Source organism: Fukomys damarensis, unplaced genomic scaffold (assembly GCF_012274545.1).
Source record: "Fukomys damarensis isolate Sample0158 unplaced genomic scaffold, DMR_v1.0_HiC HiC_scaffold_16, whole genome shotgun sequence".
Lineage (NCBI taxonomy): Eukaryota > Metazoa > Chordata > Mammalia > Rodentia > Bathyergidae > Fukomys > Fukomys damarensis.
Window position 1 is genome coordinate 105112469 of NW_022900928.1, and position 9768 is coordinate 105122236.

At 40.0% G+C, this 9768-nt stretch overlaps 1 protein-coding gene across 1 annotated transcript in view; it reads left to right on the forward strand.

Annotated features, from left to right (window-relative positions):
* Pard3b (par-3 family cell polarity regulator beta) overlaps window positions 1–9768 on the forward strand; it is a 1085411-nt gene that overhangs the window by 88090 nt on the left and 987553 nt on the right. The gene's annotated exons all lie outside the window — the stretch shown is intronic.

Sequence of the window (9768 nt, forward strand, 5' to 3'; positions counted from 1 at the left end):
TCGCGGTCCCTGCGGGCTGCCCAGCCGGCCAGGTCCGGCGCAGTCAGTGCCTCTGGACTCGGGGACAAGGAAGCCCAGGCGGGGCAGCGGAGTGGCTGGGAACTGTCTGCGGGAACTTCCCAAACTGCTGTGCACCTAGGTTTGAGTTCTTTGGAGTGAGGAAGTGGATGGTGCAGATGACACCCGCCAGGAAGCTGTGGCTGGTGGGGCCTGCGGAGTCTCACCTGAGAACTGTGCCCCAGGGACCGGCCCGCTCAGTGGTAGGATGCTGTGGGTCACCGTCACAGTCCACAGAGAGAGTTCAGTTCAAAGCCCCACTTGCGGCGAGAAGTGTCTATGCATTAGACAGTCCAGGGTTGTATCTTGTTCAGAGCCACTACAGAAACGAAAAAGATGGCCAAGTTCTGTTCTTGAGGTCTGGAACAAGAAAAAAAAAAAAGTGACAGTTAAAAAGTGCAATAAGTGTCCAGAAACTGTAGCTGGACTATAGAACTCACGTCGGGATTGAGTAACATGTAGGTCTTCTGTGTTTTTCTTCCTCATTGAGACCTGTAAGTGAAGGCTTTGGAAAGCATCGTGTAATGTTTTGAATTCTCGTATGGACTATTTTTATATGGCCCAGATTCTGCTGAAACAGGGCAAGTCACAAACTCTTCCTTTAGGGGCCGGTGGTTCTCCTATTCTCATCTTTTGGGACTATAGAAATAATGAATTATCCATCTAGTGAGGGAAAAAGTGTAATTTTTAATTTCCGCTAGTGGCATATAGGTTATACAAGAAATAAAAGTAAATTTGCTCAAAGTATATAGTTTAGAAATTTAAGAAATTCTTGTACCTTCCATCTTCCTTTAAGAATTATTACACAGAAAAGAAATGGTTTCTGGATATATACATATGTACATTATTACTTTGGATAATTGAGAATCTAAGGACAGTATAGTGAAGACCTATGAATATACTGAATGTAATCACAAAAGCTGAATACTTTACCAGTAGAATTGAAACAGTGGAGAGATAAGATTTCAAGTGTCCTCTACAGCAATATGAGAATCTAGCCCAAAGTGGTTTTATTTTTGCCATTGTTACAGTAGTATGTTATGTGTTGTCTGTCACACATAATTCAGTTAAAAAGTGAGATTTTAACAAGTAACTATTGTCTTTGAAATCATATTTCACTAACTTCTGGAAGTGGGTTAAAGTTAATAGTAACATTATCCCATTTAATAACTATTAAAGTAGCTCTCATTAAGGATTGTCTTACTGAGATCATAAATTTAATTTTGCCTCATTATTAAAAAAATTCTCTCAAATCTTGTACATTTAGTAGTACAGAGCTATGCTGTGCAAGCATGGTGGTAAACTATAAGCTCATAAATAACCTGGAATTAACTAGTTGTTTTTTTAATGCATTGTAATTTGATCTTAAAAGGTGTTTAAAAAGCAATTGATATTCTGGACTGGGAGCATAATTTATGTCACAGAACCTGTAATTGCATTGATCAATTTACTATTATGGCCAGCATTATTTTTTTATTTACATTTACATATTAGTGGATGTGACATTTAAAGGTCACCTGCAGCTTATAAAACTTCCCTCTCATTTTTGGCTTTTAAAATTTTAATTTAAGTGGCAAGTGATTTTTTTCCCTTCACAGTATTCCCCTCTCCTAGTTTCATTTTAGATAATATTATAATCATAACAAGATTTAACTAATAAATGGTATTCATAATGGAACTAAAATGTCATGAAATACTCTGACAAATTCCTGCTTTTATTCACTGAATTTTAAAAATAATGGAAAAAGACCAGAAATGTCAAAATTCAATTTGAAGAACAATTTGTAATAAATTCACTTTCTGTAAATCAATGAAAGAGATTTAGAAGGCAGGCTTATTTCCCTGGGCAGGTTAAGCGCTGTACTCAATAATAATGTATAGCAACAGCTAACCTGTATTATACATATTCTGACCTCATGAGGGTACTCTGCTAGGAGCTTTATGTTTCATACATGATTTAACTTTCACATCAGCCTCAGAAGATAGATTTCCCATTTTACAGATTGGGGAAGAAAAGATAGAAAGACATGGCTAGTAAATTGTGAAAATGGATTTGAACTCAGCAACAGACTTCAGGCCCATGCTATAGGCCATTAACTCCATAGCCTCATATGTTACTATGTGTTAGAATTTACCCATCTTACATTTTAGTGATTCTTTTGTGGTATAGTCAGGGTTTGCAGGGGGAAAGATTTAATACAGGACATAATTCATAGGATTATTTTATGATAGTTACCCAAAAAGTCAAATGCAGAGGAGTGCAAGAGATCTATTCATGCATTAGAAACCTGAAGAATCTAGCTGAGGGCTTGGGTTCCATGGTAATGTCCCACACAAGTCTAGCTGAAGGCCTTAAGTCTAAGGCAAAGTCCTCCATGAGTCCAGCCAGAGGCCTAGAGCCAATAGCAATGTCTTATGCTTATCCATGTTAAGGATTTGCACCTGGAAGGCTCAAAGGCCAGTGGTGGAAGCCAGAAAATGTGCGCTGGCAGGGTGAAGGATTTGTGCCACCAGGCTGAGGTATCTATACTGGAGCCAGGAAGTCACACTCACTGTAAAGATTAGAGCTCCCCTGACTAGAATAGCAACCATTCCCAGTGATAGGAAGGAACTGAGCTCCTCCGACAAGAACAGCCACGTTCACATCAGGAAAACCATACATAGCAAGCTTCTCCCAGAAAATCAACAGCCTACAGTCTTCCCCTCCAGGTCTTTTTTTATGTTGTTGGCAACAATCCTCACGTGGGTCTTCCATGCTCAGACCATGCTGATTCAGTGCAGCTGGGCGTTCCAAGTTGACTCTTAGTTAATCCACCACATTTTGAAAAAGATAATTTCCATAATAGCTGCTAGAATAATACATCAACCTGAAGATAGCGGGTTTTTTTTTGTTTTTTGTTTTTTTGCTTTTTTCTTTTGTGGTTCATGGGATGGAACCCAGGCAGGACTTCACGCATTCTAAGTAAGTGCTGTACCACTGAGCTACATCCCCAGAGTGCAGTGTAGCCATGGGGCAACTGCAAGTGCTTATTGTATCTTGAATCTTTTATAATTCAGGTGTGCATGTTTTAGGGAGAAGTCTTATTTCTGAGGAAAATATTGCAAGGTTTACAAAAAAGCTATGAAATACAGTACTCAGCCTAATTACAAATGGAAAAGTGGGCAGGATCTCGTAGACCTTCAGGTGGAGAATGCTGTAATGAAACCAATGTGGCAGAACCATCCATATGAGTTGTTTCATCTCTAGTCTTTAGTTTAGAGAGGAGAAAGGCAGGTTTAAAGATTGAAGTTTCTAAGATTGAGGGTGAGTAAGGCCTAAGGTGGGCATTCTAGATTTTGTGTTCAGCATCCCAGAAATAACTATCATCTGCTGAGAATAAGCAAAGACAATTGGTATTTGTGGAATGTTGGGAATCAGCTGAATCAACATCAGATAAGGACAGAAGAAAGTGAGATGCTGAGAAAGCAGAGGGAGCATTTGGGACAGCTTTAATTATGTTCTGAAATCTAGGTCTTGAAGGTCTCTGCTGCCATTTGATAAACTCCATGGTGGGGGAGGGTAGGTTGACTGAGCAGAGAGAATTCTGGGATCCCTTATCTTTGGATCCTGGTACTTTATCAGTGTCCCTGACTCTAAATCCTATTTAGCAAAGTAGTTAGTGGAAAAGTAATTGTTTTCTTACATAACTTGTTAGGTGGGGATCACTGAGTAATTAGTTAAATTTATCATCAAAATTACATGTCACATGTGAATGGATAATTGAACCTGTAACCTATGGGGCCTTTCATGTCTGCCAGAGTATTATCTCTAACATTTTAATCAATACAAATACCTGGGCCTCTTTTACCAAGATTATCATCACATGGATATGGAATATGTTTTGGACATAGGTATTTCAAGAGTGCTCCAGTTGATTCATAACCCAGCCAGGGTTGAGAACAACTAATCTACCATTAATCTCTTGGTGTTGCTGTTTCCTTTTTTTTTTTTTCTTTTTAATTTTGTGAGACAGGGACTCACTAAGTAGTTTAGGCTGTCCTTGAACTCACTGTATAGGTCAGGCTGGCCTCAAATTCATGACAGTCCTCCTACCTCAGCCTCCCTAATGCTGGGATTACAGGCATGTGCCACCATTCCTGGCTGAATTTAGATTTTTATACTCTTGATGGCAAATACCAATGTTTCATTAAGCAGGTGTCTCTCTGCTTTTACCCTACCTAAGTGCATTCTCTACAAGGTACTCAAATAAATTATTAAATAGAAAACATAAATTTGCCCACACTAGATGAGTTAAAATGAATAAAAGAAAGACTCTCTAGTAATAAGGCTGTAAAGTGTGATCTGTAGTTGAAATGAATGAGATGATAGGTTCATGGAATAGTGAGCATGCTGGAATTTTAAAGAGCACACTTTAATCTGGGTATATATATGAGTATGTGTATGTATTTATTGGTATTGAGACTGAACCCAGGGCTTTCACATTGATCTGTATCCCCACCCCTTAGTAATGTTTTAATATTGAGATAAGGTCTTGCCAATTTGCTAACTCGCCCCAGCAAGGCTTGAATTTGTGATCCTTTGCCCCAGCCTCCCAAAATGTTAGGATTACAGGTATGCACCATCAGCATCCCTTTTATTTTATTATTTTTTGGCAGGGTTTGGGATTGAACCTAGGTAGGCAAGTGCTTTATCATCCCCAGGCAATATCTTTCACTTTTAAACAAAGAAAACTTTGGTAGACTTCTCATATTTATCTTTTCTATTTAGATATTTTGAATAATTTATTTGCTTTACAAGTTGGGACCAACTTCCCAGAACTGGGAATAGTCTGACATGGTGACAACTCCATCCGTTGACTAATTATGGGATCAGCATCCTAGAAGATTTGTGCAATAACAAGAATCTGGCATCACATTTTGTGGGACTAGCCTGGAAAAATAGGCTAGAAATCTTGAATTTCTCAACTTTTTAGCTTTGATGCTTTGCTGCCTTAATAGACTTAAAGTTTTTGTATACATAAGTTAAGCCCACACTGAATTCTTCAAATGCTTTTCTGTTTGTTGGGCACTGACTGACTTCAGTGATTTATTTCCTATTCAGCCCTCTACTCCTCTACTATGTGAGCTAGATGCTCTGCACAGTGTGTAAACTGACTATCATCAGTGTGGTGCATGCTTTCATTTGGTTTTGGTTCTGCCACTAGTCTTGCATTGCGAAGCATCTGAATTTGCAAATATAGGGCCTCTGGAGCTTGCTGTAACCCACAGACATGTTTTTTAGGTCTGCTCATTGTTACATTTTCACTTAATCATTGCCAATGTTTAAAAATTGTGAGATTTTATGCAAAAATCCAAATTTTTATCTTTTTCTAGGGAAAAACAGAAGCTCTGACAATGCTGGGTTTTACTTCCCCACCTGGCAACTATCAGTTGGAGCGGAGACACTTCTCTTTCAAAAGAATTATTAATGCATCAGTCTCTTTTATTGCCTAACCAAGCATGAGGGAAAGTTACTGTTGTTGTGCTTAACTTTTTGCTCTATTCTTACTTTATTAAGGCTCACTTCATGCATTGCTGCTATCTGCCTCGCTTGCTGGCAGGGTTTTAAGTTTGTGCCCTTGGACCATCCCTCTCCCCAACATACAGATATACACACACACACACACTCCCTCTATGTTTAATTCACACACTTGCACATAGATTTATTGACCAAGGTTTGGCTATACACTAGTTCATTTGAGCTAAGTTAACTGCTGTGTGGCACAGGGAGCCACAATCCTGATTTAGTGCTCAAAGCCTTGGCTCAAATGACTTACTTAAATTAAACTCTTCATTTCCAGATATCCTGTGCCATAGATTCTCTTTGAGGAATTTGGGCAAATGGCAGTGTTATTGGGCTTGGATGACACTGTTTTTTGGTTTAGAGTTGTCTGAGGAGTCTTTTAAAATTTTTGGAGCTTTGGACCTTTTTTGGTGTCTTAGTTACATTTCTCTCATTGCTGAGACAAAATACCTGATACCCAAAGTTAAAGGGGGAAAGATTTATTTAGCTCACAGCTTGTAGAGGTTTCAGTCCATAGTTGGTTGGCTCTAAGGTGGAGTGGCACATGACAGAGGGGCTTCACAGAGGAGAAGCAATTCATTGCAAGCAAAGACAGTAAAAGTAACAAGGGGAGAAGACAAGCCTCGTTCTGTCCCTTATATTGTATACTGGTGAGTGAGATTAGGGTGATGCCAAACTAATCAGTGTACTGATTTAGTAATCACACATTCTTAATTGCAGCATCACACACTCTAAGATTCAGCTACTTCTGAAAAAGCCCCACCTGTAGCTGCAAGAGGCTTTGGGGGACCAAACCATAACAATTGGAGAATTTAAAGCAGTGTAGCCCAATTTTACTTTCTGGGATGATGGAAATGTTCTATTCCTATGTCTAATAGTGTAGCCACTGTCAAAACATGGCTGTTAAACACTTGGAATGTGGCTAGTGTAACTGGAGAACTGAATTTTAAATTGTAATTGACTTTAAGTAGCCACAGAAGGCTTACTTGCATGGACAGTCCAATGCCCCTCTGATGGTTTGAATGGCTGCATTTAAAAACCATTAGTTTAAAGCTCAGATACCAGTTAATTTAATGTTCTTGTAGATATTGTTACTCTGTTCTAATGAGAACTTTGCCATCAGAAAAAAACTTCATTTATTTTGTATTCACAGATGGCAGAGACTTTAAATCTGAAATCCTCCACCTAGACACTACAACAAAAAGCAGCTGGGTTGTAGAGTAAGTTGCTGTCTGCCTTAGTTTATACCTTCATTGAAACAGCCTGAGGAAGTATGTCCTCTGTTGCAGGTGCTAGATGGACAGTGCACCTCCAAGAGCAGTGAACACAATATCTACAGTAAAATGTAGATGTTCCTGGACTGTTTAAAAACGCTGCCTTTTGAGCACATGCTTCCTCTATCCTATGCTCTCCTGATTTTCTTCCTGCCTTACTGTCTATCCTCAACCTCTTTGGCTGGCTCCCTCCTTTCTTCCTCCACTACCTTTTAACATCAGTGTGCCCAGGTCTCATCCTGACTCTTCTCTTGTCATTTCTTCTTGCTTCGTCCTTTGTGAGCTTTTGCTGTAATATGGCTCCAGATACCGCCTGAATAGCTCCTGCCTGGATCTTCCTCTGAACTCTAAATTCCATGCATAGCTATCATCTTGACACTTTCTCCGAGAGGGAAGGTAGGCATTTTACACTTAAGCTTGCTCAAAACTAAGTTCTTAATCTCTTACTTCAAATCTATTCCTCCTACAATTTGAACATGGTGTTAAAGAGTGTTGCTGTCTTTCCCAGTTTTTCTAGACAGAAATCCCACTAATCATTCCTGACAAGTTTACTCTCATTTTCTACATATAGTTAATCTGCAGATCCTGTTGACGCTACCCTCCCATAGCAGGTCTCAGACTCTTGTTATTGCAAAGGTCTGTTTGCAAAGCTGACCCTTAGCTGGTATTCAGGTATCTCTATTAGTGGAGGGGTCCTCCCAGTCCCTAATAATAATGGTTTAGTGTGCCAAAATTGTTTCTGCAAACAATAAGGCTTATGCTGAACACCTCATCCTTTTCAGGGGCAAGAGATGCTAGACCTTTCATACATGTTACCATGTAAGGCAGAGTATGCCTTCCTGACCAGTCCCCAGTGAAATCCCTGAGTGTGAGTCCCTAATAGGCTTCCCTGGAAGGCACTATTTCATGTGTGTCACCACAGCTTGTTGCTGGGGGAGTCAAGCCTATCCTCTCCACTGGGAGATGACCCTTAGAAGTTGGTGCCTAGTCTTCTCTAGACCTCCTGCCAGTTGTCCTCTCCTTTTGGTGATTATGCTTTGTGTCCTTCCTCTGAGAAATTATAGCAGTGAGTACGACTATCTTGAGCTCCAGTAATTCTCTTTGTGAATTATTGAACCTGGAAGGTCTTGAGAACCTGATACGTTATCTCTTAGCTCTCTGACCTTGGCTTCTGCTACCACCTGTCTCACTGTGCCCCAGCCACACTAATCTCTTCCTTGTTGTCAGACATTTGGTACAGTTGACCACCTCATGTGCTGTTCTCTCATCCTGAAATAGTTTCTCCCAGTTATTCACCTGTCTACTTATTTCGTCATTTTCATCTTAAATGATTGTTTTCTTTTCCTGGAAGCCTTCCTGATGTATTTATTATTATAATCCCTCTAATTACCATCTATACTGCTCTTCCCTACTTTCGTTCTATCCACAGAACTCACCTCTCCTTACTCTGCTGCTTCTTTTAATCTTATTTCTTGCACCTTACACTAGAATATTAAGTTCAATAAAGATAAAGATCTTTGTCCATTTTATTTATTTCTGAGCCTCTGGCTCAGGATGCCAGGTACATAGTAGACTATTAGTAAATTCCTTTTTAAAGTGATTGCTCCCTTACCATGTGTCCGTCAGTTTGTGTTGCAGTTGTGTCTTGCTACATTTCCAACTGCCCCAAAAGTAATGGCTTAAAATAACACCCAACAGCATAGTTGTGTACGTCAGGAATTTGGAGGAGGCAATGGTGAAGGCTTAGTGTCATGCTCTCCAGGTCCGGGATGTTTCAGATTGTGTCTTCTTGCCATGGCTGGTGAGATGGAACCATCTTTCACCTGGTTGACTAATCCAGAAATGTGAAAATCCTTCACTCCATGATAACCTCTTCTCCTCCACCCTCTACCATGTGTTGTACCCAGTTGGTTAAAAAGCTCCTTTGATGATTTGAAGTACTCTCTGCTTCCTCTTTTCCACTCCAAACTCATTCCATTTCTTATTTCTTTTATGGAATTTGCATGAGACCCTTAAGTGGCTTCCTGTTGCTGTTGGCTCCCAATAGTCAAACCATTCTTCAGTAAAGACTTTCTGTGAAATGTAATGATGTCAGCAGGACTCCTAGCAACATTTAAATGGGTCCCATTGCTCTTAGGTGAAAACTCCCAGTTTGCTTACTTTCCCAGTCTCTTCATCCTCTTATTGCCTTGAAATATATAGCTTAGTGTTTGTTCAGATATCTCGACATTCTGATCAGTCCTGTCCTTCCCTCCAGTTTCCTTTTCTTTAGGGCTCCTCCTCCCATTTTCCCATCCCTGTTCCCAAAACTCTGCCTTGTTTGTGGTCCGCTTTTATGAAACACCTTACATTATGGTCTTTGTTAGTCAGGGTCTGCTACGTAATGGGCAATCCTTAACCACAGTGGCTGGTCACAGTGAGAAGTTCTTTTTCTGGATGGTAGAATATGAGCTCTGTTCCACACAGTGCCCACCAATGCTTTTGCCCTTAGAGTTTTCAGAAGATCTGTGTGTGGAAGATGTCCTGGAGGTTCAACTCTGGCTTGGGACAGACTGACTTCTGCTGGGATTTTCCTGAAAAGACTGGGTGTATATGCTCTAAGTCTACTTGGACAGAGTTGAATCACTAGGCAGGCTCTGGCCCAGCTACAGAATCTGAGTCCTCTCACTATCCCGTGGACTAGTCAAGATCAGTAAATGTATCTTGTTTATTTTCCTGTCCCTGCTTTTAGCACTGTAGCTGACACATAGGACAGATACAAAAATTGTCTGTTAAATGACATCAAATTTTGTGTTTCTTTCTTTTATAAAAATGAGAATGACCCTGTAGTTAGTATATTGTTTGTAAGTTTGAAATTGTTCTCTGTGGTAGAGA